This window comes from Falco cherrug, chromosome 8 (genome assembly GCF_023634085.1).
Source record: "Falco cherrug isolate bFalChe1 chromosome 8, bFalChe1.pri, whole genome shotgun sequence".
Taxonomy (NCBI): Eukaryota; Metazoa; Chordata; class Aves; order Falconiformes; family Falconidae; genus Falco; species Falco cherrug.
The window spans coordinates 41,240,798-41,267,333 of NC_073704.1; positions in this window are offsets into that span (position 1 = coordinate 41,240,798).

The following is a 26,536-nucleotide window of genomic DNA, read 5'->3' on the forward strand; positions in this document are numbered from 1 at the left end:
ACGTGGCTCACATGGACAAAGAACCTGATCCGTATTTCTCCCATCCAGCCTCCAGTCTGCCCTGGCTGGCTGAGGGTGGGAGTTATCCTCCTGTTTAATACTGCCATAGGATTTTCCAGTAGGATTTCCAAAGCTGTTTAATCCCCCCTTTTAAAATAAAAGCCCAAGATAGATTGTAGCTCTTTCCCAGGTTTGATCACTAAATATATTGTGAATCATTTTATTTTCACAGAAATACCATTTGAGCAGTGCGTGGCGATCCCCAGGGAGCCCATTTCGGAATGCCATCCCCAAAGCGAATCCAGCTGGGCGTGAAATGAGCCCTTTTGTCTGGTGGAGCGTCGGGAGAGGGTCAGTGCAGGCAGATCGATACAGCCATGCATCTGAAACAGCCCAGCCAGGGACCTCACAACAATAGGAAATAAGGTTTAAAAGCTCCATGCCAAATGCAGCCAATTGCAAATAATAATAATTTTAGCGTGAGCTAAAATTGCTCCTCTTGCTCCTGTCTTAGCCATCCAGCTGAAGCCCTGAGCCAGGAACGGTGCCCTTGGATGTTGTTAGTCCTTTCCTAAGTGCCACAGTAATGTCACAGCTCCATGCAAATCCATCCAGCCCTTGGTATATTTGTAGACAAGGCTCTCTCCCTCCTAGCAGCCTTGCGCTTGTTCCTCTAAATGTTCTTACTCCATCCTGCAAACCAGCCCATCTTGATTCGTAGCAGCATCCTGCATTCACGTCTTTTTGTACCGCGTTTCAAATTAATTAATCCAAACCTCTCCAAAGTCCTAATGATGAATTCTTTGCCATGAAGTGTTGCTGTACATAGGATGTTCATTTTACTGCAGCTTCTGCTATTTACAAACATTTATCGCCCAATGCAGCAAAGGCAAAGGCAGCTGGTGTTTCCAGCAGGCAGATACCGATTGTTGGCGTGTATGCAAAGTGCATGTCTCTGCAGGCACTGCGGGAAGGGAGGCGGGTTGTGGGGATGCAAAGGCCGGTGTGGTGGTGGGGACAGGAGCCATCTGGGACTTCCTTTGGTCCACAGAGGCATCTTTTCTCCATTTTGAAGCCAATCCATACAGCAGCTTGGGCAGAACTGCCGTAACCGTTTCCACTGCAAAAAAAATGAGGCTGAATTTTGGTGTTTGTTATGGTTCCTTTTTTCCCCTGTACGTGATATTTATTTTCCCATTTTATTGCCTTGCAGGAGTAGGAAGCCACTTTGCAGCAAAGCAAAGTACTTTTACTCAGCTTTGAACCATGGTCTTTGCCTCTTCCCAAGTGGAGCTGCATGCAATTTCTTGGTCAAATACTTCCTCCTCAGAGAAAATGCAAAATCAGATCTGTCTGTGTTATTTGCACAGTCTTCTGTAACTTGCCAAGATGTTTTTGGGGCTGGAAAAAAAGCCTCTAAAGTTCACTTCAGCATTTCCCAAGTCCATCGTTCTGATATTTGATTTCAAGACAGCATTTCATTTGCCTACTTTAATCCTAAAATGCCAACAAGGAGCCATGATGGAACTATTTCATTTTCACAGGAAAAAAATTTAATTTCACATTAACCATGAAGGAGTGAATGAACTTGAAATGATTTTTCCCTCCCATTTTTTCAGACCAGCAGGAAAGCGAGAGCCCAGCCAGCACAAAGCTCCATCTGGGGCAGCATCAGGGAACATAAATCACAGCCACAGCCCCATGCGAGGTGTTACCCCCACCTGGCTTTATGGTGGGTATAATTTAAGCCTTCACAGACTGTGAATCTTAGTAGTTAAAGTGCATTAACCCTGCCTTTCTCTCTTGTTGCTACTGGCTGGAAATGCTGTTCCTGCTTGGAGCATCCTTGCTGGTTCAGCTTCCCAGGAGCGCTCGCCAGACGGATGGGGCTCGCAACGTCTGCCTGCCATACCTGTAACTCGGGGAAGTTCCCGCCTCAAAAACATGAAGGGTTCTTTTATTTTCTAATTGGCTTTTGATTTGGAAGTTGTCAGAGGAGAGCTTGGCAGTTAAGTAAGAACTTAGCTGTTGGTTTATTTTATTTGAAAAAACTTTCCATCAAAATAGCCCATATTTCCCTGGCTTTGTTTCTCCTGCAAGATCCCAGGCTTGTTTTCTCTCATCCTTTTTGCTTTAGTGTCATGACCCTGCCCTTTTCTTCCTTCTTCCGCATACTGTGCTTTGTCATCAAGTCTTAAGATCATTAAATAAAGTCATTTCTGCTTGGTGCATTTCCCTTCAGCTTCCAGCGGTCTCCTCGGGGAGATGGGGATCTAGCTGAGGACAGCACATCTCTAAAATAACACTTATAATAATACCTAAAGAGCACGATATACAGTAGTTGCTGCTGTTAGCGCACTAATATGTCATTTGCTCATCCTGTGCTGTCCCCGGCGCAGTTGCAGGCAGAGCTGCTGCCAGCTCCACCAAAACCTTCCCAACGTACCCACTGCTGGGTTGGTTGGTTGTTGGTTGTTTTGTTAGGGTTTTTTTCAGGTTTTTTTTTGTTGGGTTTTTTTTCTTTGAGTTTTTAATTGTGGAGTGGGTATGGAAGAAGGCAGCATATGAAAGATTAATGGTGCTATTGATCACGCCAGCGTGCTATAACAACTCGGCATGCAAAGCTGCTGTAGACATCTGAGGGCTACTGGCGTTCCCGTACATGAAAGCTGAAGCAGGCGTGTGTATTAGCCTGTGTGACATCGTGTCTTATGGTTTTTTCCCCTTTGTATTTTCACTCATGTTCCGCGTATGTAAAATGAAGCGCTGCAGAAGGAACGGGAGAATAATGAGGGTCAGGTGGCAGATTTCTTATTTATGAAGAACCCCCTTGTAGCCTTCAAAATAATTTCCAGTGTTATTGGGTAATCAAAGCCAAGGATAAAAATCCTAAGATCAAATAGATAGCGTAGAACTAACGAAGCTCTATCTACATGCCAGCAAATGTCAGGGAAAAAGGGCTGGGCATGCAAATGCCTCTTCATCCTGCTCCCCAGGGAAAAGTTCAGAGAGTCTGAAGGTCATCTTAGACATTCAGATGGGTATAAAGTGATGCCAGAAGAAAGAATCACAACAGGAATCTTTCTCCTGTTTGCGGTGGTCCCCAAAGAAGCCTTACATCTGAAATGAGCTGGGGCATAAATGCAGTTCTGGGCTCCAAACTGGAAGGTGTCCATCTCCATGGATGGTGAGCTGGTAGGACAGGTGGAACTCCTCGACCTGCTGTTTAGAAGCTGGTCTCGTATCAATAAACGTGAGGGAAGGAAGAAATCTTTCTTGCTTCTGGATGTCTCAACACAGGTTCTATGATATCCTTGCGTACAGCCCCGATTAATTGTATTGTTTAATGGTACACTGGAGGACGTACTAAAAAATATAAGAAGCAAATCTTCACTGACAGCAAGGATGAATTAGATGGCTTAATTCTTTATAAATATGAGATTTCAGATTGCTGTATCAGCTTCGTGTCCGAGGGTAGGTATTTCATACTGTACCATATCACACTCTGAGTTGTCTAGCCCCAGCGTGATGTTCGGCTGCCAACAGGTACATTTTGCTGTCCAAGTTCCACCTGAGACTCTGGAAATGTACCTATATACTTTCTATATAGATTTTATTTTTTAAATACATCTGAGAAAATACCTTGACATCTTTGATGAGCACTTTGAGCAGCAAATGTATAAATCCTCTCATGTATAAAGAGCTTAAAACATTCAGAGAAACATTGTTGGAAAACAAGCAAGACAAGAGCATCTGACAAATAAATACCTTATTTAATACATGCAGAATACATAAGTGAAAAGGCTGGAACATATCAGGTCTGGAAGAAGCCTCTTTTTTATACTACAGGTACCCTGACAAGTAGTAGTACATCCATGCAAACGTAGGGATGCAAACTCATAGCCTCACACAGCAACTACAGAGCTACAAACTTTGAATTTCCCAGAAAACTGGGAAATATTCAAACTTTGGCACCAAAGTCAGCCAAGGCTACAGTGAAGTATGAAAAACAATGGTGAACATGGCGCCAGCTCCTGTTGGAAAACACTGCATGACTGGTTAGACTCTATTGCCATGGTACGTAAATGCTGGAGCACTGCTTCTGCACGAAGATAATGTGTAAGATGTTTTATTGAAAACATATAAACCTCCATATGTCAGAAGGAAATGCAAATTGCAGAGGCATCAAAACCTATGGAAGAAATGGCATGGGTTGTGACCATTATTTAAGTCTGGGAGATCTGATAAGATTTGTGAGAAACAGCTCTCCTCCCTCAAACACGCACAAGAAAATTGGAAAAACTGGAAGGAACTCCATCAGCCCGAATTGTGAGATGGGTGAGACTTTTTTCTATTTTTTTGAACTGGATTTTCTCTTCTTTTTCTGAAGTATCTCCATGCTTAGATGAGAATCATAGAATCATTTAGGTTGGTAAAGACCCTTAAGATCATAAGAGTCCAACGGTAAGCCCAGCACTGTCAAGCCCACCAGGTCTTTTAAATCCCTCCAGGGATGGGGACACCACCGCCTCCCTAGGCAGCCTGTTCCAGTACTGGACAAACCAGTACTTCACTGAAGTGAAGAAATTTTCCCTAATACCCCGTCTGAACCTGCCCTGGTGCAACTTGGGGCTGTTCCCTCTTGTCCTGTCACTTGTTAATTGGGAGCAGAGCCCGACCCCCCTGGCTGCAGCCTCCTTCCAGGTAGAAGTTGTTATTGTTAGCTCTCAATGCAGTCACGTTTCACCACCTTCACAGAAAAAGACCCAACCAACTCAACCTAAAACTTGTGTTAGATTTCCCCCTGCAGAAGCAGGGACTTCCCAGGAGCACAGCTGTATTTTGGCATCAGTCAGCCCTTGCTGCATCGCTTCCTGGTGCCCAGCATCCTTCCTATCACCATGCATGGGGGCTGGGGTGGGGGCTGCATGGCTGTGCGTGCATTTATCACTGCCGAGGATGAACAGCTGACCAGGTTTGGGTGTTGAAAGAGCCCCCCGTTAGCTCAGGGGTGAGGGCTGGAGCCCCAGTGATAACCCGGGGCAGTCCCGCCGGGAAGGCATCCTGTTTCAGCACGGATTTGTTACCCACGTTAAGCTACCTCTTGGCTGCTCTCCAAAATGTAAACAGACTTCAGGGCTGGGACTTGGGAAGTAATTTAAAATGTTTTAGCTCTAACGTTGGGAATTTGGGACTCCTGAAGCCCAGGGCCTAAAAGGAACATTGTTTGCAGTCTCATTAGCCCTCTTGCTGAACTCCAGCAACAGCCTCCCTGGATTTTCCCACCAGTATCTCTTTATCTAATGGGGCTGAGAAGGAAAACCTGTGTCAAGCATTAAATATTTTCTGATGGGTCATATGCTTAATTGTGGCTCTGTAGGCTCATATTTATGGTCTACAGAGCTATTACGACTGTTTTATTATATTTCAGCTTTAAACTCTGAGGACACTGCCAGCTGCGGAGGTGAGCTGCCGGGGGACACACCAGCGGGGTTTTTCAGGAGAAAGCTTTCCTTCCCGTGCTGCCGGCGGGTGATTTCTCCTGGTGCAGGGATGCTCATGCACCAAGGATCGTGCTTCTGAGCTGCACAGGAGGAATAAACCAGCACTGAGAAATGTGTCTGCAGGAGGGACTGGGTAGGATTTTGGTTTCCTTGCAGTACAAGCCTCCCCAGGGGCTGTCCGAGAGGTGGCCATGTGCTTTTCCTGCTGGCTCTGCCTGTATTTCTGATTTTCGTACCAATATTTCTGAGGCTGAGTGCTCAGCCTGGGGTCCCTCTGGGGGCCCAGCATGGGGATGTTGGGTAGTTCCCATGTGCGCTGAGCTCAGAGCAAGGACCGTGGTAGCCACGAGATGCTCTGTGCTGTGGGGACACCTTCCTCCTGCCCATGGAGGAATGTCAGGGCAGCAGTTTCATTCACTTCTGTCCTACTCCATTTCTTGTCTTTGATCTATTATTCCCCCTGTGAAATAAGCTGAAAATAAGGCCGGATATTCCATTGATAATCAGGGTCACTGCATTAAAGCTGATGGATAAAATGAAGATGTGGGCCACTAATTTGTCAAAGGGCTTAGGAACAGTGATGACAATGGCCAAGTGAGTTTCTGACTGTCCACCCCAGCCATTGCAGCAGCCCGTGCATGCCTGCAGGGTAAAATCCATCCATTTTATCTGCTCTCAGCAATGTTTGAAGGGAGGTGGTTTTCCTGCAGCCTTTGGGGTCTAGGAAGGGGCACACGACTTCCCACAGGGCCACTGGAATTGCATTTTTTCTCTCTCAGCATCTGAGCTGACCGGTTGTTTGCATCAAGTCTGTCCCATTGAGTCCTGATTTGTAGCATGGTTGCAGGTGGTGTTACCCACTGATGGTATACTGGGATGGCACTGAAAGGACCAGGTCCCCTCCACCGAGCGCAGCCACCACTTAGAGTCCTGGAGGAAAAGTGTCTGCCATCTTCCAGGTGTGCAGGAACAGGGCTGGGTGTATTTTGGAGGGATGCTCCTCCAGCATGAAGTTAAATTCTTCTGTTTAGGGTGGTTTTGGAAAGATCCCCCCAAGTTCGCAGCAGTGGAAAACCAAGTCTAACAACCGCATGCCAGGATCTACAGCAGGTAACAGGTCAAGGGTGTGCAGCATCACATGCATGAAGGAGGCATCCACCATGTGTGACTCACTCTCCTGCTCTGTGCTTCAGGAAAGTTGTGAAGGTGGAGGGTGGAGCGTGGAGGATGGAAGATGAAGGATGGAGGGTAGAGGATAGAGGGTAAAGGATAGAAGGTGGAAGTTGAAGGGTGGAGGGTAGAGGATGGAGGGTGGAGGAGGATGGAAGGTGGAGGGTAGAGTATGGCGGGCGGAGGATGGAAGATGAAGGATGGAGGGTGGAGGATGGAAGATGAAAGATAGGAGGTGGAGGATGGGGGATGGAAGATGAAGTATGGAGGATGGAAGAGGAAGGATGGAGGGTGAAGGATGGAGGATGGAAGAGGAAGGATGGAGGGTGGAGGATGGAGGGTGGAGGGTGGTGGATGAAGGAGCACACACCATGGTTTCAGGGCTGGTTTTGCCAGCAGAAGCCTGCAGTTTTCCGAAGCTATCTTAAGGTGGCAGGGTTGCAGTCTGCTGGAGGCTGAGCCCTAGAACTAGTTGGTTTGCAATCCAAGGGGAAGAAAGGTATTTCAGAAAAATGACCATTTGTCTGGCAAAGCAGGGTGAGCTTTACAGGAGAGGAAAAGATCTAAAAGTAAATTAGCCCATACTAATTAGAAATGTACCGGCATTGAAATATTCAGGTCATTACAAATTTGTAGCTCCCTTTGAATTGCTCTACGCCAGCATATGAGCAGATGGTGAGTGATCTTCTGCAGCCAGTGTCCCACCCTGCCTGTGCAAACTGGTGCTGGATGTGTGCCCTGTCCTGGGCTGGGTGCCACAGCAGACCCTGTGCCACCCCAAGGCTTTCCCAGCACTTGTGGCACATGGCTGCAGCTTCTCTTCCTTGGCAGTAGTCATTGCAACCAGACATGCTGCAAAGTCAATGGTGCTAAGGGATGGAAGAAAGGAGATGATGCCCGATAGCATTCATGCAATCTAGTTGCTGGAAGGCTGAGCCAAATTGCATGGTTTCAATGCAACACTGAAAAATCAGCTTGAAATGGCAGCCGAGCTGTGTAACATGTGTCGGGGTCACTGGTACCTGCTGCAACCCCTTCCCACCCTTCCATGTGCCAGGGCAGGAGGGGTGTCTGAATCTAGGAACATTTTGTTTCCCAAAGGAAAAATGAGATGGAATTGCATGAGTGTTAGTTGCACTGTTGTTACCACTGGCTGCGTATTATTTCAGATAATAGTAAGTTCTACCCATCGTAGCCAAAGCCATTTCAGCTCATTATCTAGGTCTAAGACTTTCTGCATTTGTGTGTTTACAGCATTTAGAATAAAAATTAATATAGTGGGAAATAATCCTTAACACCTTGGTGGGGCTTTTGATGTATGTACTTTGCAGGTGATGTGCCTCCGGAGGAGGGCAGAGTCACACCAAGGTACGGAGAAGATGGTTCAAATCCAGCTGCTCCTCCCTAGGTTACCAGCCCATAAAAGAGAGCATCGTCTGGACACGCCTGAGCTACCCTTTGGAGTCAGAAGGTAAAGCAGAGCTGAGGCTATTCATCAAGGAAGATTTTACGCCATAAAGGGCAAAAATTAGGAATAGCTCTATTTTTGTTATGATTCCTTCTGTCTGTCCTCTGGGAAGTAACATGGATGTGTCCGTCCTATGTGTTGCGTACTGGTATAGGTTTAGGAAACCCCAGCTCCAATCCCTGCGTGACACCTGGAGAAGCCCCCCCAGCAGGCAGACCAGCCTGTGAGCACTGGGGAGATGTGCCCAGCTTTCAAAATGAAATGCTAAATGGGAAGAACCTCCTCCAGCTGCCCCAGTGGAAGATGCCACCATCGGTGGTATAACCACCACTAACAGTGTGCGGTCGGCTATCAAACACGGGGCTGTTGAATTGCTGCCAGTGCAGAGAGGTGCTTGGCTTTCAGAAGGTGAGAGGAGCTGCAGGAGGTAGAGGGCTGTGCTGCAGTCCTCTCTGTGGGCACGGGAGGCTTTCCTGTGTAACTCAGCTCAGAGCACCGAGCCGGCTGTGTTTCGGGAGGAGGAACGCAAGTGTGGCTTTGTAGGCTGTGGCACAATGGGAATCTCTCAATGTGTAACAACCCCCCCCCAAAAAAAAAAAAAAATTACATAGTTTGCGGCTGTTTTATCTGCTGTGACTGTTTGCAGTGTTCAATAAGCCACGAAATTTCTCATTTCTCAGCAGGGATGCAGTGGGCAACTGCAGCATGATGCATTGCAGGCTCCCTCCCGCCGACCTGCGCGTGTTAAACACCCATAGCTCCCACTGTCAATACCTGTACCCAGGCAAAGGTGAGTCTGGCTTCAAGGGATGGAGAAGAAAATGCAAGTTTGGCCCTCAGCTGGCGGTTAATCTCTCTTGCTGAGGCAGCAAACTGCAGTGCTCCGGCTGCTTGGGGCAGGACCCTCCTGGGACCACGAGCAGCTGGTGCCACAGAGTGTAAGAGGGAAGGGTGGTCAGTGGCAACCCTTCAAACCCCCTCTCCTGCTCCCTGCTGAGGGTACAAATTCCCTGATAAAAGGGCAGCAGAGATGGTCATTTATACATTAAATTACGCTTCCTTGGTCGTGACAGGTACCTGCTGCAGAAGCACTGAAAGGACAAGTTCATGTGAGAGGTATTCAAGTTTTCAGATTCTTTGGGTCCACCTCTGCTCATGCAGAGAGCCTTTACCTAAGGCACACAAGTATCCTAAATTTAATCTCTGATGTTTCTCAACTGTGTCTGATCTCCCATGAATGTAGATATCCCCTCCTGCTCCTAATTTCATTAGCAGTGCCCTCTTGAGAGCCCATCCAAATATCTCACGTAGTGTCAGCTGAGGTGCAAACATCCAAGTGACTCGAGCAGAAGGGATGGTGTACCCCCAGTTCTGATCACTGCCTTTCCTCGTCATTATGCACTTCCACTGGCTTGGAGCAATCAAGCATACCACTATCAAGGACATTGACGGATTAGCCTCATCAGTCCCCTGCTGTGACCGCCAACTTTCCGTATATTAATCAGAAAAAATAGCTCCCTGATTGCCATTTAAGTTGCACAAAAGATATATTTGTCTTGTGGTAGTCCATGACATTTCAACGTGATGCAAGATTGCAACATCTTAAAGAAGCTTTGTTGCTGTGTTTCCCAAGAGGTTGGAGAAGCAGAAACCTCATCAAAAGAAAACATTTTCCTTTGTTCTGTTGGTCTCCTGCTGAATGCACATCAGCATAAAAAATGGAACACCTCTCTGAGGCTATCAAGATGGCAAGCAGATTTTACTGGGTAATATTAAACATATAAGCTAGTTACTGTGACTTGGCTTCTGACTTGGGCTCTCCATGTCCTCATGCTTTGGGCCGTGCCATTTGTACTGCCTCATTTTTCCTTCTGAGCTGGCAAGAAAAACAGTCTCCCCCTTAGAACTGAGATGGCTGGGGTGTAGAGTTGCAACAGTGTTTGTTTTTCCTCCTTCTACCCTCCAGGGCTGAGACTGGTCACATCAGATTAATTTCTGGGCACTTTGTGAGTCCATGGTCCCTTCCTATTGTAGCCACAGCTGCTGTTGTACATCACAGGCTCACAACGAGACATGGATCCTAACCTGAGTTTCAAAATCTGATGTTCAAATTTGGCTTTTGTGCATCATGTACCGGGCATTCAGATTTTTTGAACAACCCTAAGAACAACTGGAAGGTCAGACAATAAATATGGGATTAGTTGTGTAGAATAAACCTGACTGCAACAGGTCCAGGAGTGCTCCTGGAGCATCCCTTGAGGAAGGGATGCACACGAGAGCATAAAACTTCTGCACAGTGCCAGGGTGAACCCATCCAGCATGCGTGTGCTCCAGCACGTCCTGGCTCGGTGCAGGGTAAGCATCCAGCAAAACATCTGCAAGGTTTTACAAACCACCTTCCAGCAGCAGCTGCTGAACATCTCCTGTATCCCCACACACTGTGAGGGTGCGATGCACAGAGCGTTTGGTTTTGCAAGGGTGTTTTCACTGCCTTGTAGAACTATGTAAAGATTGAAAACCTTAAAAAATAAAAAATATCTGTTACTCACTGCCCACCACATGGTGTCTGTGCAGCACCTCCTTGTAAACCAGGCTCGTGTACTCCCCTCAGGCAATGACGGGTGAGAAATTATACGTGATATAGTTTATTGTGCCTGTATAAATTACTCATTTGAAGAATGACTGCATCTACAGGAATGCAAAGTGCTTGCCCTGCACTAATTACTGTGGCAGGTAGTGCCTCTGCTGCAGGAGCTGCTCAGTATCGTTAATGCCACGTTGGCTCCGGCAGCATCGTCTTTTCCGCTATTTATCCTGCCCTGGGTGGGTCCTTGGGAGCTCATTTGCACAAGCTGAGGAGCTTGCCCCTGCCAATTTTTCCACGTATAAAGTGAAATAATTTTGAAGGTGTCTAAAACCTGCTGAGAAGTACCTGATGGGCTTTTCCAGGATGCCCCAAGAGATGGGCATGTTCCAGGCGTGGGAGATGCCCTGCGTGGCCTGGGTGTCCCTCACTCCCAGGGTCCACCTTGTACCCACGTTTTCTCCTGCCTGTACAGAAGCTCATGTATCTGAGCAACAGTCTGGTTTCAGTCCTTCAGGAATTTATTTTCTTCCCTTTCTCACCAATATTTGCTTGCTTCATTAGCTGCTTATATGCTCCCATCTCATTTACGCGTTGACCTTGCAGCCTCCCATCCTTTCTGGGAGATTACATTGCAACCTTATTTCAGATGATCTTTCAAAGATCCCGGTTGTAATGTAAAAATTATACATTAGACCCAGATATAATATGAGAACATTTTTTTTTGTTCAGAGTGAAAACAGCTTTCAACAGACCGTGGAGTGATGTGAAAGATCTGTTTCCATCAAATTTTCTTTATTTTGCATAAGATTCTACAATCAGCTACCACTGATTTTTGTTTTCTTGGACAAATAGTGTCTCCTTTTCCATCTGGAAATTTTGTCTGTGAAGATTTAGAGAATTTTCTGCACTTGTCCAAAAGTCTCCAGATGTGTCATGGACCGGGATGTGCACCTTCCCTAGCATGCACTTTCTGGTGCCTGTGCCTGTGGCTCTGGCCAAGAAATCCCAGCCACAGATACAGTCCTCTTTGTCCAAAAAATTCTACTGATAATAACCAGTAACGATAATCCGTGACAAAGTCTTTGTTTTCTTCAGAAAGCCAGAAAGTCTGTTTAAAACTTTTCTGAGTGCATTGGTTGCGTTAGTAAATGCTTTCCCTGTGGCTGTCAGATAAAAAGCAAAGATAAGAAACAGATTCATGCTTTGTGCCTTAGACCCCAGCAGAGTGTATCTAGAGCAAAATGTTAAAATATTACGACTTCCCCTCGACGCCCCCCGCAGTTTGCTGGGTGAGAGCCAAGGAGCCATCCCATGCTGCCCATTACCTGCATGCTTCCCACGTGATTGATGTGCTTTCTGCAAGCGGGGAGGATTTGCCATCTTCAGTGGTGGGGCTCCTACAAGGCAGCTGAAGTCACTGGTGGGGCGGCGGGTGGTGATGTAGGATGATGGGGAATGCGTGAAGCTATGTTAAGTGGACAGGCTGCAGTCCCGGCACGCCGGGATCGCCTGGGGCTTACGCGGTCCTGGGCAGACCCCGCGGCAGCAGCCATGCTCATGGAAACCCTACGGTGGGTAAAATGAAGTCTTTGCTCTGTTTGCTGAGAAAACTACAGAAAGTAAGTGTAAAAATGGATATTCCCAAAAGATGTGAGCGGTTCAAGATGAAAAGAAGAAATTCCTGGAGAAATATCTCTGGTATGACCTCCAATGTGTTTTTTAGGGGATGCTGCAACTGCAACTCACTAGTGTTGCTGCAGGCCCATGTCAATTAATGAGCAGATAATCAGCTGGGTGACCCATGCATGCTCTGGGCACAGCATCACACAAAGTTGTAAGGACAGGAATTGCCATGTCCGCTTTGGCCATATCCAAAGCAGAAGGACTCCAGCAGACACTGTATTATTCCTGATCCACTCCCCAGACCGGGGGCGATGGGCAGGACCCACCAGCACCTTGCAGCAGCCCGAGGCTTTAACCCGACTGGGTAATGCTTCTTCTTTGGGTGTGGGTTCAGCTAGAATCCCAGTGGTTTTCCAAAGCTGCCCATGCAGATGTATCTTTTCATGTTTGCTACAAATGTTTTCCAAGGACATGAAATAAATGGGGACTGTTTGCTTCAGTTTTTTAAGATTAAAATACTCCTCAATGCACACACCTGTTTAATAGACCAAGTACAATGAAACCAGCAATGAAGTGTGATTCTAGAAGTGTGGAAAATATAGTGCCTAACAGGTTTGTATGAATACCAATACTTTTGTCCTAAGAAAACATATTGAGAATATGAAAAGCTCAGGATCATTAGAGAGCATCATCCTGCCCACATGTTTGAAAATTTGTTTTTATTTTACAAGGGAAATGTCCTGTCTTGTATTGACTGTTTTCCCAAGCTACAGACTTGACCATTTCTATTTTTAAAGAAGAAAATGTGTTGAAAAGAGAGTAGTTCTCACAGCTGTTAGCTACATGCAGGTATATGCTAAGAGGAGTTGAAAATGAACCTGGTTCTTCCTTTCCCACTGCATGTTGCATCAGACCTTCCCTGTGCCCATACTTGCAGAGAGCTGACCAGAGCTGCCCCAACCTACCTCCCACTGTAGCCTTCCCCAAAATCTTTCAGCAGAAGACCAGAAGGACTTAGAGAAACTCAGTCTTTGTAAAGTCTTGTAAAGCCAGGTTGGAGGGAGCTTGGAGTGACCGGGTCTAGTGGGAGGTGTCCCTGCCCATGGCAGGGGGTTGGAATTTGATGATTTTTACCGTCCCTTCCAACCCAAACCCTTCTGTGATTCCTTGCAAGGGGAAGCAGCACCATCCCCTGGTGATTGCTCTTCCTGGCCAGGTGTGCCATCAACTTTCAGCCTCCTCTCCTAAAACACACTTGCCCCTGCTCTCCTCTTGGTCCCTCCCTGCCTTTTCCTCTCTTTACATTTATTTTTGTGGACTCATGTTCCACTTGTGCATCCTTTCTTCTGATGGGGGAAGCCACAGATGAGTTATTTATCCATCCAACTATTGCCTGTACGATAGCCTAAGTGCAGAAGATACTTTGCTGCAAGCATCTTAGTAAAGACTTCAGCTACACCAGCTTACACGCTGTTATTTCAGTCCGTAGTGTGTCATTCTTCCTCTTGTGTATGTATTTCTACACGTGTGACTATAATGGCATTGAGATAGCAACAGGCAGAGACACATGGGCACGTAGGCATTAGTCACAAGCACAGCTTCGAAGCAATTAACTCCAAGGTCAAGAATGCATTTTTAGATGCCAGAACTGCAACAAGATGTTTTACGTAGCTGTAAAAAATAAATAAATAAATTATTAAAATCAATTGCTGTCTGTCTCCATTCTGTTTGTTCATGAAGCAGTCCTCTAATTTGATTATAGGTTTTAACAACAACAAAAAACTACGGATGATTTTCATGAAGGCATTTTTGTCTTGCTGTGTACCATTTTCAGCTGTTTATTCGTCTTTGTGTAGGCGGAAGAGGCATTGAAGAGGTATTTACTTCTCTGGGTAAATGAGGGAAGAACCAGGTCCCCCATCAGCACCGTGGTGCATGGGGAAGGTGGTGGTGGTGCCAGAAAGCTCGTGGCGGTCACCGGTGTGGGCAGGGCACGCCCTGGTGGCGGAGGGGCCATCCCAGGGCTGCAGGGAGGGTGCACCCCTGCACCCCATCTACCTGGGCTTCTGGGTCCTTTGGAGTACAAAATCCTGCACCTTCCCCTATGATGCTTCTGGCCCTGGGTCCCAGCTGGTGCAGTGTGGAGGTTGCATAAAACAATTTTCTCTCTGGTAGCACCTTCCCGCAGCAGCTCCTCATTAGCAGCACTGGAGAAGCTACAGCATCTTCCCTGCCCTTGCAAACTGTTATGCAAATAGCTCTTGCTGACAGCATAAATACATTCATTTTGGTGTCGCACTAATTGATTTTAGCTCATTAGGAGTGATTTTGCCCTAATTTGATAAGGAAGTGTGAAACTATTTTTCCCAGCAGCAGGTTTGTTATTTGTTGAGGTATTAAGAAAGTGTTAATTAGACACAGTTCTTCTGTCATGTTGATGGTTTGGGGAGTAGTCACCATACAGAGCGAATAGGCTCCGAGACAACCACGCCTGTTGCTTGATGCAGTTTGTCAAATTAAGTTAATTATGTTAACGTGATCGGCATGTGGCACATATGGATGTGTGTCAAAGGCAGCAGCACGCCCCTTTGTCTCTGCTGTATGTGAATTTCTCAGGCAGGAGGGATGCAGAGGCTGGTGGTACCTGTCACAGCAAGGTGGATATTGAGTGCTCTTCGAGTGAGGTCTTCCTTAGATGTTGTCCCATGTCCCGTTGTGTACATGGAGGCTGGAATCTCACTACAGGAATGACCCTTCAGTAAAATCAGCCTAACATTTGATTCTTCAAGTTATAGGCTGAGGAGAGGCCTTCCCCTGCGTTTATTTCCCTTGGGGTCCAAGATCCTGCCATGGAGGTGGGGTTGTATTTGGTGGAGCAGTTGTTCTCACGTGTTTAGCAAACCCCATGGTTTCGGGGCAAAGAAGTGTCCAAAAAATGTCCCTGTTTTGCTACTGAAGTGGCAAAACAGCAGCTCAGTGTCCTGGGGGTGGATTGTCCCAAATACTTCCAAGGACCTTCTGGATCCAGAACTGTCTGAAGGCTGCAATATCTGTTTTACTGTAAATCTGGATGTTTCAAAAACTGTTTTCATTGCACTTGAAATACAGCCAAATATTTTCAGACTTACATGAGCAATGAAAGTTTTTAAAATACAAGTTTTGAAAGCATTGTTTTCTTTCCAAAAAGAGAACTTCCCAAAGAAAATTATTTCTTTTATTTTTGTTCTGTAGAAAATGTCATTGACATACTTTTTTTTTTTTTCCATGAAAAATTATTACCATATGTGGGGGGGAAAAAGAACTGAAAAACTGGGCATAGCTTGGGTGCTTGCAAAGTGTCTGTGGCTCGTGGGGAGCGTGAGGCAGGGGATGTTTCATGCAAGCCATAAAAACAAGCCAGGGCTCTGGTCTGGTGACACTCAGCTGGTGCAGGCAGGCACACATGGAGGCATTTTAAGCTCTCCTGAATCAGAATGAAATACTTACCACGAGTATACGATTGCACTGTTTTCAAGAAATGACACAAATTAATGATGAGGCTGGGAATGTAGATTGCTCACAGATGGCAACTGGAGACAGGAGCAGTGGTGGGACACGGACTAATCAAAGGAAGAAAATAAAGGGAAAGAATGCAATAGCTTCATAATGTTGGGTAAAAGCTAACTGATGTGAAAGCACTAGAGAAATCATGGGTTTCTGCTCGGCTTTCCACCACCAGCTCCCTGGGGATTGCTCACGTTGTGGTAGGTTGATGCTGTGAAGTTGTTTTCTGTCCCACTGCCCTGGGAACCACTTTGTCACCATGGGCGAACCATCGGGCTCTGGGTCTGAGCCCGCTATGAAAAAGGCTGGTTCCAGATGAGAAAGGACAAACTGGAAAAGGGATGGTGGGATAAAACCCCTGAGACCTCTGTGGGTATTGCCTGCTGCATGGTCTCACCCTGCTAACCTGATGCTGACTTAGCCCTTGGGCCAGACAATGGTCTGTAACGGTGGGGTGTGATATACCTATTTCTCTATGTTATATCCCTTTTAAAAATTAAATTTCTACCTAGCTTTTTCCTGTATCCTTTTCTTCCTATGTCAGATGTAATTTCTTAAGTTTTGTTGAATTTAATCTGGATTTAGGTACAAGAAAAAATGGAGGGATCCATCGCTCTCGGCAAAGCGCCTCATCCCAGCTGCTGGATGGATCCGTGCTGGACCTTAAACATGTGTTGCAGTAACATGTTGGAACTAACTAAGTGCAGTGACCCCAGACATCTCTATTAACAAGTTTATTTGTTCTTTTTATCAGACAGTTTTTGTTACAGCAAATGTGAAGGGACTGAAGCCGCAGACTGCAGATTGCTTGAGATTCAGATCTTAGTTTTGGGCAGGAGTGCCTGAATTAGGTTTTCTCTTTTGATCACTTTTTGATCACTTACAGCCGTGGGCTCCAACTCAAGGAAAAATGAGGTTTCACCGATTTTCTGCCACAAGGCAGTGCAACAGTGTGGGCAGAAAGGTGCAAATAATGTCCTAACAAGTGCACAGAGACTGTGTGTTCAAACAATCTCCATTTCAACTGACTTCCAGCAAAGTAGATCACTTGTACTGCTAGCAGAGAATTCCTGCTTTTTGGACCTCGCTCTTACTGCTCTCTGTTTTTTAATCTCCTCCAGTGCTGAGGTTATATTTGGCTTACAGTGAAGTACCAGGTATATTTTATGGCTATTTCTTTTAGCTTGACAAAATGCATCCATTGTCAAAATGAGTGTGGTTTGCCAAATTGTCATATGCCCACATTAAAATCCGTAGCATTAGAGTAAATTATGTATTTTTTTTTAGCATTTCCAGTCCTAAAGTTTCCAGCACGCTTTGAAAGCTGCTGTATTCTCTTGTGAGAACAATTATTTCTACTAGGTCAGAAGCACCGAGCAAGGGGCTTGGGAGGCGGCACAGCAGTGGGCTCCTGGGAAAGACAGAGGCATTACTCTGTCTGGGGCTGAGCCCCAGAAATAGAATTTTCCAGGTTAAAAATCTGTTTTTCACAATCCAGCCTGTAAGTACCAACAATAATAACAAATGAGCAACACCAGCAACACCCTCCTTCAGTCCTGTCTTCTACTAGACTCCAAAAATGGTAGTTTCTTAATCAAATTTCATGTAAATTGCATTATTTATTGCATCTAAAACGGTTTTGATGAAATGCATTTGAAAAAAAGTATTGGCAAGGATAGCTAATAACGTCTCCATCTTCAGCAGGAGCATACAGATCAGGTAAGAGCTAAGCCTCCATAAAACACAACCCAGCAGCAGTGCAGACTCAGCTTGTATTAGCAAACTCTGAGTCAGCCTGTACTGCAAAACAGCCACGGAGGGATAAATTTAGCTTTTTTTTGTAAAACACTATAGCATAGTTAAAAATATTTGAAAGTAAATATTTTGAAAAGTCTTTTCCAAGTGTATGTGCTCAACAAAGAACATTGCTAGGAATCCAAGAAGAGTGTTGCTTTCTGGGTCGAATTCATCTTTCAGTTGCTGTAGCAGTGTCAGGATAGCTTTGGCACTGGAAGCCTCCCGGACATTTTTCGGCAACACCCACCCTTTCTGGTGTTTAACCTCCGCAGCCCACACCAGACCCTGAGCCACCACCCTAGCGACGAGTCAAGCCAAAGGTGCCTGATCCTGATTGCACTCATATCAAATGCAGAAAAATGAGAATAATCCCTTAGAACGAGCAAATGCTGCATCAGAGAGAGGGAATTGCAAGTTTATCACCCCAGCAAGGATATGAAATTCTGGAATATGCCAGGTTCTCATTAACTGAAAACCTAAACTTGATCTTTTTTCCAGAATGGAAATTTCTGCTAATTCTGCAGCAGCAATCTGAAGGCATGAAAAGCCCTCAGCCGTCCGTGCCCCACTTTCTTCTGAGTATTTGTTCCAGGAAAGGCCAGAGAATATTGTATCAACATATTGATCTCACTAAATCTTATTAAGAGGTGCAGCAGGTTCAGGCATGTCTTTCCCTTCCCCTTCTTGTCTTTTTTTTTTTCTCTGTTAAGTTAAATCTAAAATTAAACACTATGCAAATACCTTCTGTGTATACACACATATTTTTCATAGTGATGTTTGAACTGAAACTAAGTGAAAACCTGGGTTAGATGTGGTTACTCAAGATAAATCCACCTCAGACAAGAAGCTGGTGTTCTTTTCCACCTGAAGGTTAAATTTAGCCACTGCAAAGGTGAAATCCTCTTTTCTCCACGCAATTCGGTGTACAGGGCTTTGCTCCAGGGAAAGGATGCCCTAAATCCCAGAGTTCACTCCTGAGACATGTAGCACAAAAATGCATCTCGGTGCATCATCATACCAACGCGTTTCCTGACTGAGGATGAGAAATTTGTTTAATCTCTACACGTCTCAACTTTCCCAGGTGTAAGTATGGAACAGATATGCCCTGCTTTTCTGTCTGATGCCAAAGGCTTTAAAAAATCACATCGTGCTTTGAGATGACCGCCCAGAAAGCACCAGCTGAGAGCAATGGTGTCCAGTTCTCCTCTTGCACAGAATGATAGACTGTAACGGGGATGTCCCCATGCAGATACCAGTAAGTAGAGCTGTGACCTTCTGGGGAAATTCCAGCTTATTTCACTTTGTAATGCACATGGAAAGACACACAGCAGATAATAGCAACAACCACACGGGCTTAAGACTGAGCCTCCGACTGCCTGATGTGCCTGCAGACCTCCAACACCTCTTAGGCAGTTTGGGGTGGTCTCCCCCTCTTCTCCCAGGGGTGGGATACTCCTTTTTTGGTTTTCTCTCTTCAAAATGGATTTCTTCATGCTTTTAATCTACCTCTGTCATCAAAACCCAAGCATCCTGCTTGACTCTTTTCTAAGCGCTTTACTGGAGTAGCCGTTCCAGCTAAGAAACCTACTGACCTGAACTTAATGTCATCATTAAGGGACACAGAAATGTAGTTGGGACTTGGTGGTTGCCCCAGTTCACTCTCTTCCTGCTGTACCCCTAACTCGTTCCAGGCAAGCAGTGCAAGCAGCCGCGCTCTGACTCCGCAGCCACAATTGCCAACCCATGAAATGATCCCCATCGACTGGGGAAGCCCATTTTAGGTCTTGTTCCAGCTGAGACGTCACTTCCTGGACCAAAACCAGACTTGAGACCACAGTCAGCCCTTCCAGACAAGACAATCAGGAGAAAAATAAAAGGATATAACAGGCATGACATCCTTCCTTCCACTTGAGCGTTACATCGGGGTGATTATCCGTACGAAAACTGCTCAGCCTCAGGTCTGGTAAAACAAGGAAAATCCAGCACAGAGATGGAAAACAGAGATGGGAATCAGAGGTGGCTTGAAATGTCTTTGGTGAAGATGCAGGGAAGAAGGGCAAATTTCCTTGAAGGTGTACTAATGGGAAATTCGGTGTTTGATGCTTTCAAAAGTCTCACCAGGTGCCTGTGAGCTTGGGCTCACAAATCTGTACTAAAGAAAAAATGTTTTTTACTTAAGTAACTGTCTAACTTGGGTGTTCACAGCTTTAAGACACTTTAAGACAGACAGTGAATAAAACAGAAATGATGACTGTACTCACAAAACACAAAATAGATCTACATAGGGTTTTACCCTCAGATAGGCACAGCAATCTCCTCCTGACTTTGGGGAGATATTCATGGCTTCAGGTAGAGCGAGAGCCTGAAAACTTATTGCTTGTGGTTTGTTCCCTTAAAACTGCCGCACCTCAAGGACATAGGGAATTTGTGGTCATCAGTAAATATACATCACTAATTTGGTCACATAAATCTTGGAAAATGGTTATCTGATCCTGCCATGAGAGCTACCAAAAGAAATTGACTCAGAAAAGGCAAGCATTAAAAAAATTATCATCAAACTCTCTGAACATTGACCCCTACCCGTTCCCAGCTGGCCCATCTATGCACTTTCCTTAGGAAGGAGCTTGGTATGGAAAAAATATGGATTAAAATGTGATAAAATCACCAGATGACCTATTACAAATGACAAGGTTAATACTCTCCTAATCAATCACCATACATTTCACAACACGACGGTTCAGATAGCTGCAGAAGGGATTTGTGCATTCATCATCAAGAAGGCATAGGCTATTCCCCCACCTCTGCAGCCCATCTGGGTCTAATCTAGAGTGAGGGACCCCGTCACCTTCCCACTCACCATCCCTCATCCTTTCACTAAATAGACATGCGTGGGGGTTTTTTTTAAAGCACTAGAAATTATCATTTTTTCCTCCAAAGCCTGGTGAAGATTGTATCTTTAGCAAGCTGTGAAGTAGCTGTGCTTGGACAGGATGATATGAGTACTGGGCTGATGGTCACATGAATATGGACATTAAATGTTCAGCCCACCAGAGCAGGAACTCAGGGGTGTAGTCCCACCACTGCATCTAAAGTAGCTTGGTCATTAGCTACTAAACTTCATCATGAGGCACCAGAGAGAAGGATTTGGGTCCCAGCTCCATTCCCTCAATGAAAGACTTCTCAAGGAGGGCTGCAAACCCCTGGTCCTGCTGGGGCCATTTGGTCCAGGATGCTGAAGGGTTCCTCTGGCTCTGAGAAATTCTCACGCCAAAGGATGCTGCTACTGTTCATGACTGCTTTTATCATTATTAACATTTTCTCCCATTCAACTATCAGCAATACAAGCAAAACACCTAAACAGCCATCCCTTCTTGTAGAAGATAGATTCACAGAGGTGATTATTTTTATTGCTCCTCGACTGACTGCTATCAGCATGATTTAGGGAGAACTTTCCTCGCAGAGCTCTGAGCTATCTCCCATGGGAAGCCCCTACACTCACCACACCACAGTGAACCCAGTGGCTTGCTCATTTTCTTCATTGCCAAGGTCTGTGGTAGGAGGATGGTGTGGGAATGAGGAGGCTGCTGGTGGGAGGCTGGGAGGACCACAAGGATGCTCTGGAGAAGTTTGGACAGTGTGGCAACCCTGGTGAAGTCCCTACCTCCTGGAGCAGTGTCTGGTGGTGATGGAGAATAAACTAGGATGAGGCTTGGGCTTGTAAAATCAGATTTTACAAAGCTGAGCTCCAAGGACCATGCACCACAGATGAGACTTGCAAACCCAGCTAGAATAATAAGTGATGCAGTTGGAGAACATAATGCAATTGGACATGTAGTTACTTTCAGGCATGTCTGCTGGCCAAGTGAGGGGGAAAACAGCAAGAGACACCTTGAGCAGCTTTGAAAGCTGAATGGGCACAGGACGCCTGATCGATGATGAGAATTGGCAGAGTTTGGCCCCGGCAGAGGCAGAGACCCATTTGTAGTCGGTCAGCATTGCAGCAGCGGGAGGCAGAGGGTTGCAGTGAAGAGTTAATTGCTGTTCTCTGTGTTATGCATGAGTCTGCTGATTTTTGCCTGCTTTGGTCGTTCATCAACGAAAACATGGCAAATGGGTCAAGAGGCTGTGTATCGTCTCACAGCAGACAACAGCTTCCCTCCCAAGGTGCCCAGGTGCGTACAACGGGACAGCAATGGCAAATGTACCTTGTATTTATTCATCACTCACAAAGGAACATGGTGTTGGTGTCAGTGGGCAGGAGTCGGTTCATTATTGTTTTTCTGCATTTAATCCTTATTTTGGGTCAAACTCTGCCCAAGCTCCAAAGCTCTGCAAAGTCTCTCTCTGGCAGCGCAGGGAGCTGCGTACAAGATTAAAGCTTTGGAAATCACATTGCAACCAGTCAATAATTTGGAGGTAGTTGTTATGGCTGGAAAAGCATCGAATTTGCTATGAGTAATGAGACAGAACTAGTCAGGCCCCTTTTCTTTTTTGCTCTCACTGGGTATGGCACCTCCCTCAGGTGAATAAATCAATTGTAACTACAGGAGTGGTCTTTCTGGTCAGGGACCTTGAGCATTGAAAAAGCTTAGTGATTTAGGTAAAACAGGTAAGCAGGAAACTGGCTGATAATATCGATCCAGTTCGTGCAGAGAGGTTTTAGAGCAAGGGCAAGTGATGGCTGCGGCGAGGCGAGGCTCGCGTTGCAGGCACATGGACCCAGAACTCCAACTATTTATTTCCCTGCTCCTTCTGCCAAGGCTTTGTGCTAGATGAATGAAGAGCAAGAAATGACTCAGCTGTGAATGGCAGCAGAGATCAGAGCTGCTGCTTTCACCCCGGCGAGCGTTAGCACAGGGGCAAAGGGTGGGAGAGAAGTGATGAAGACGTTTATACATAAATTAGTGCTGGAGTCTGGTGTGTGTCTGACAGCTGATGTATCTATTTTTATATAAGAATATTTAGTATGTCATAGTGACTTCTGGCTTTGTGGGAGTGCAGGGTCCCACAAACATCCCAAATATGGGGAGGTGGAAGAAGATGGGATATGAAGTTTGGGGGATGTGTCCAGCCCTTCCTCTAAGTTCAGCTCCACCAGGAGAGTGGTGGGCATTGAAATTAAAACAGTCAAGTCTTCATTGAAATAAGAGCTGGACTTTTGATCATTATCTAGTTTTCTTATTACAAAGCTATGTGCTTTAAATGAAAAAGAAAAGTTAACAGTTGCTGGGGATTCTACCACATAGCCTCGTCTCTCCTACTGGTAGTACCAATGCTGTAATTAAGGTGATGTGTGCTCACACTTAAATATACACACCTCGGAGGCAGATGTAACAGCATATATTTAGGCTCAAAGTAAAAGTATTTAATGCATGCTGATTTTCGTAACACAATGACCTTTAATATCTACTTTTCTCTGTGGAAGCACCCACTGCTGGTAATTACTTGATTTTGCTGAGGAAACACCCAAGAATTACTGTTTTGGATTAGATAGGTGCATTATCCTGATGGCTACAAAGGTACCTTCTTCCAGGAATTTATGGGACCAATAAAGCAGGGGTGAAACAGAACTAAAAAGAGCATTGTCATGTCCTCAGCCATTAGCGAAGACAGCGCAAGCGGCAGCAAGGAGCTGCCTCACCTTCAACTGTGCATCCCACAGCTGAGACACAGAGGGTGCCCGTCTGCCTCCCTGCGGTGTTTGCTGTTTGCTCTTCCCAGCTGTGCACGTGGGCAAACATAAATCCCAATAGCTGCTGGTGGTTAATCAGAAAAATATCTCTGGACAGAGAGTGTAAACAGCTTGGCGAGTGTATATGTTCATAGACCACAGGAATGAAAGCCATGCAAGCCGGCGGTGCCAAGAACCTCTTGTTAGATGCATTAAAACCAAAACAAAATCTCCTGTGCTTGGAAGGGGACCGGGACCAGGAGCAATGTGCGAGTGGCAGTCTCTTGCCGTCTCGCAGGGTTAAACCGAGGGGCACCCGGAGCAGGGACGGCAGGCATGTGGACCGTACACCCGCTGAAAAGGTGGTTTGCGTTTGTGCACATTTACAGGAGTGCAGTGATGGTAAATAAGGCTCAGCATTTTCTTTCCCCTTTTTCTTTCCCAGCACACAGCTTTCTTACCGCAAGAAACTGGAAATCATTTGGCAGGGTGGAATGGCTTTGTTTGCAAGACATTGTTTCAAAGCAAAATTTCTCCAAAACCTTCATTTAAAAAAAAAACCCCAATAATCCTGGAAATCTTCCTTTCAACTGCTCCTTCCAAACCCTTGATGTGCCAAATTTCTGGACTGTTTTGATTTTGGTTCTATTACGACTTGTGGATGTCAAGATCAAAAAGAAACCCGGGTGCTAGTGGCTTTGTGTGGGTTTATCATCCCATTTCTTTTAACTCAGCTCAGAATTGAATGAAAGAGGAGACCCCAGTGTTATTCCCAGGGGAGGGCATTCAGGGAAGCAAGAGGCATGGTGAAATAAAAGTCGAAACCTTCAGGGCATTTGAAATGGTGATGAAAAGAAGAGGGGATGCAAGCCTAGGGAGATGTGAGGAGTGAGGGAGGAAGGTGGATGCTGCAACAAGAAAACAGAGAAGGCATGAAAGGAAAAACGGGCAGAGAGATGAGAAAGAGAACAAGGCAATTAAAGGCAGATGCTGTCTCACAGGGTCCTCTCCTCCATCCATGCCTACAGAAACCGTCCTGTACCAACAGCACCCCCCTGCTCTTCATAAGGATGTTGCTACCTTCCCCTCAAGGGGTAGGGATCAAGGTCCTGCTCAGCTGCAGAAACACCTAATCCTGGTGGGATTCTGCATGGTGCTTGTCTGGCTGAGCACCTCTCCTCTGCTATGTGCAAAATGTGAGACACAAGCCCTTCCCCGTGCCAGCCTGTGTGTTTCCCTTTCCATGGGCAGTTTGTCAGCAATACCCAGTAAAATACAGCACCCCGAGCTGTACCAGCTGTCTGTGACTGCTTGGTCGGGGGGGACTAATCCTGCTCAGGCTGAGATGTCCCTGACTGGTGGGGCAATGTATGTGTACAGGGGCTAGAAGCTCTCCAGTGCCAAAATTTGGAACGTTATAGCCCCAGCATTATTATTTTACACCTCTTGCTCCTTTACCCTTGGGGCCTGAGAGAAGAACTCTGCATCACATCCTCACCACCTTGCCCAAGCCCTGGAGCAGAGCTGAACATCCATGGGGAGCTGGAGGGATGCTGGGCAGTGACAGTGTCCTGGGAAACCCTCTTCGGAGCTACACCACAGCCACCAACCTCCCTCTGACCAGTTTTACATCACTGGCTTAGAGGAGCTACCCTTGCACGTGGGAGTGACATGCATGTAGTGTTAGAACCCAAAGCCAGGGAGGTCAGAATCAGGCTTTCAGAGAACTGCTTGCAATCCAGACCTAAATGTGAAGACCAGGAAGTCTGCTGGGACACGTGCTGCTGAGCTCCCCAGCAGGTCCTGCAGAGCAACAGTGGACTGAGCCCCAGCAATGGGCTGCTGAGGCTGATGAGACTTGCTGGAGGGCAAAATGAGAACACGATGGGACAAAGGAAATGCAAACAATGTGGGAAACCACAAAAAATCTTTTTTCTCCTTTGTTTTAAAATATAAGCTCATGTCTGCAGGGTGAGGCTGCGCGGAGGGATTATCTGTGTCCCATGGAGTGGGGCTGGCTGGCAGGCTGCTAGTGGGGTCTATGGGTGTGAAACCATGCGCATTTTTCTCATGCTGAAAAAGAGGGAAAATAAGCAAAAGCTTGCAAATAACACCAAATAGACACATAAACAATTTGCCTGCCATGGGGTTGCATCTTAATGTTGCTGAACTTTTGCATGCTGCAGTAGGCTGTTAAGGGGATGCTGCAGCTCATACCAGGGCCCTTACTGTGGCTGAAGTGATGCAGGATAAGAAGAAATGGGGAATTTCCTTCCTATTAAGAAGGAACAGGCATTGACGCCGCATGCTAAATATTTCCTGCATTTCTGAGTGCTAGCAGAGAAGTCATTCACCCCGAAGCCAGCCTGTTTGTGGCCAATTTTACAGCTGCCTTTATGGTCAAAGGGGAGAGCTGGCAGACAAAACATGTATAATAAAACAGCTCAGAACTTCTGGAAGATATTTATGTACATTCTCGTAAAATGTGGCAATATTTTAATCTGTTGCTTAATGTTTACATAGCTCTATCTTCATTTTACATTCTTAAGCAGGCAGCTGTGGCTCCCACTGCATGTGGGGCTGGGGCTTGTTACTAGAACACATCTCTGGACCCAAGGCAGTCCTTTATCTACACAATATAGTAAAAATCACCTTTGTTTTCCACCTAAGGGAGATGAGCAAGTGCACGCAGCAGCTTTGATAGAGCAGAGGTTGCCAAAGCATCTCGCCTACACTTGGCTGGCTGGTGCTGCTCTGGGGGGCTGCAGGTGCTTATAGGGGGGGGACAAGTGTTGCTGAGCATTAAAAATGCGGTGCTGGGAAGCCCAGCTCATTTTCACTCTGCTCGCTCTTCTAAAGCTCAGTTGCTAAAAATAGTTTGTCTTGCTTAAAGAATAGTGTGTAAAAAGCCCTGAAATTCCCTTGCCATTTAAAGACACAGAGATAAAAGACTGAAAATTATGACTAGAAAATATGAATGGTCTGGCTAAGTTATTTATTACCTTGAGCAAAACCCCTTTTTCCCAGATATCCCCGCTGTGTGCTAACATTTCCATCAGGGATGACATGACTGGCTCGTTTGCAGAGCTGAAGTAGACAGATACACACAAATCTCCTCGCGCGGATGTCCTTCCCCATGATGACAGCAGCACTAAGATCCATCACAATGGATG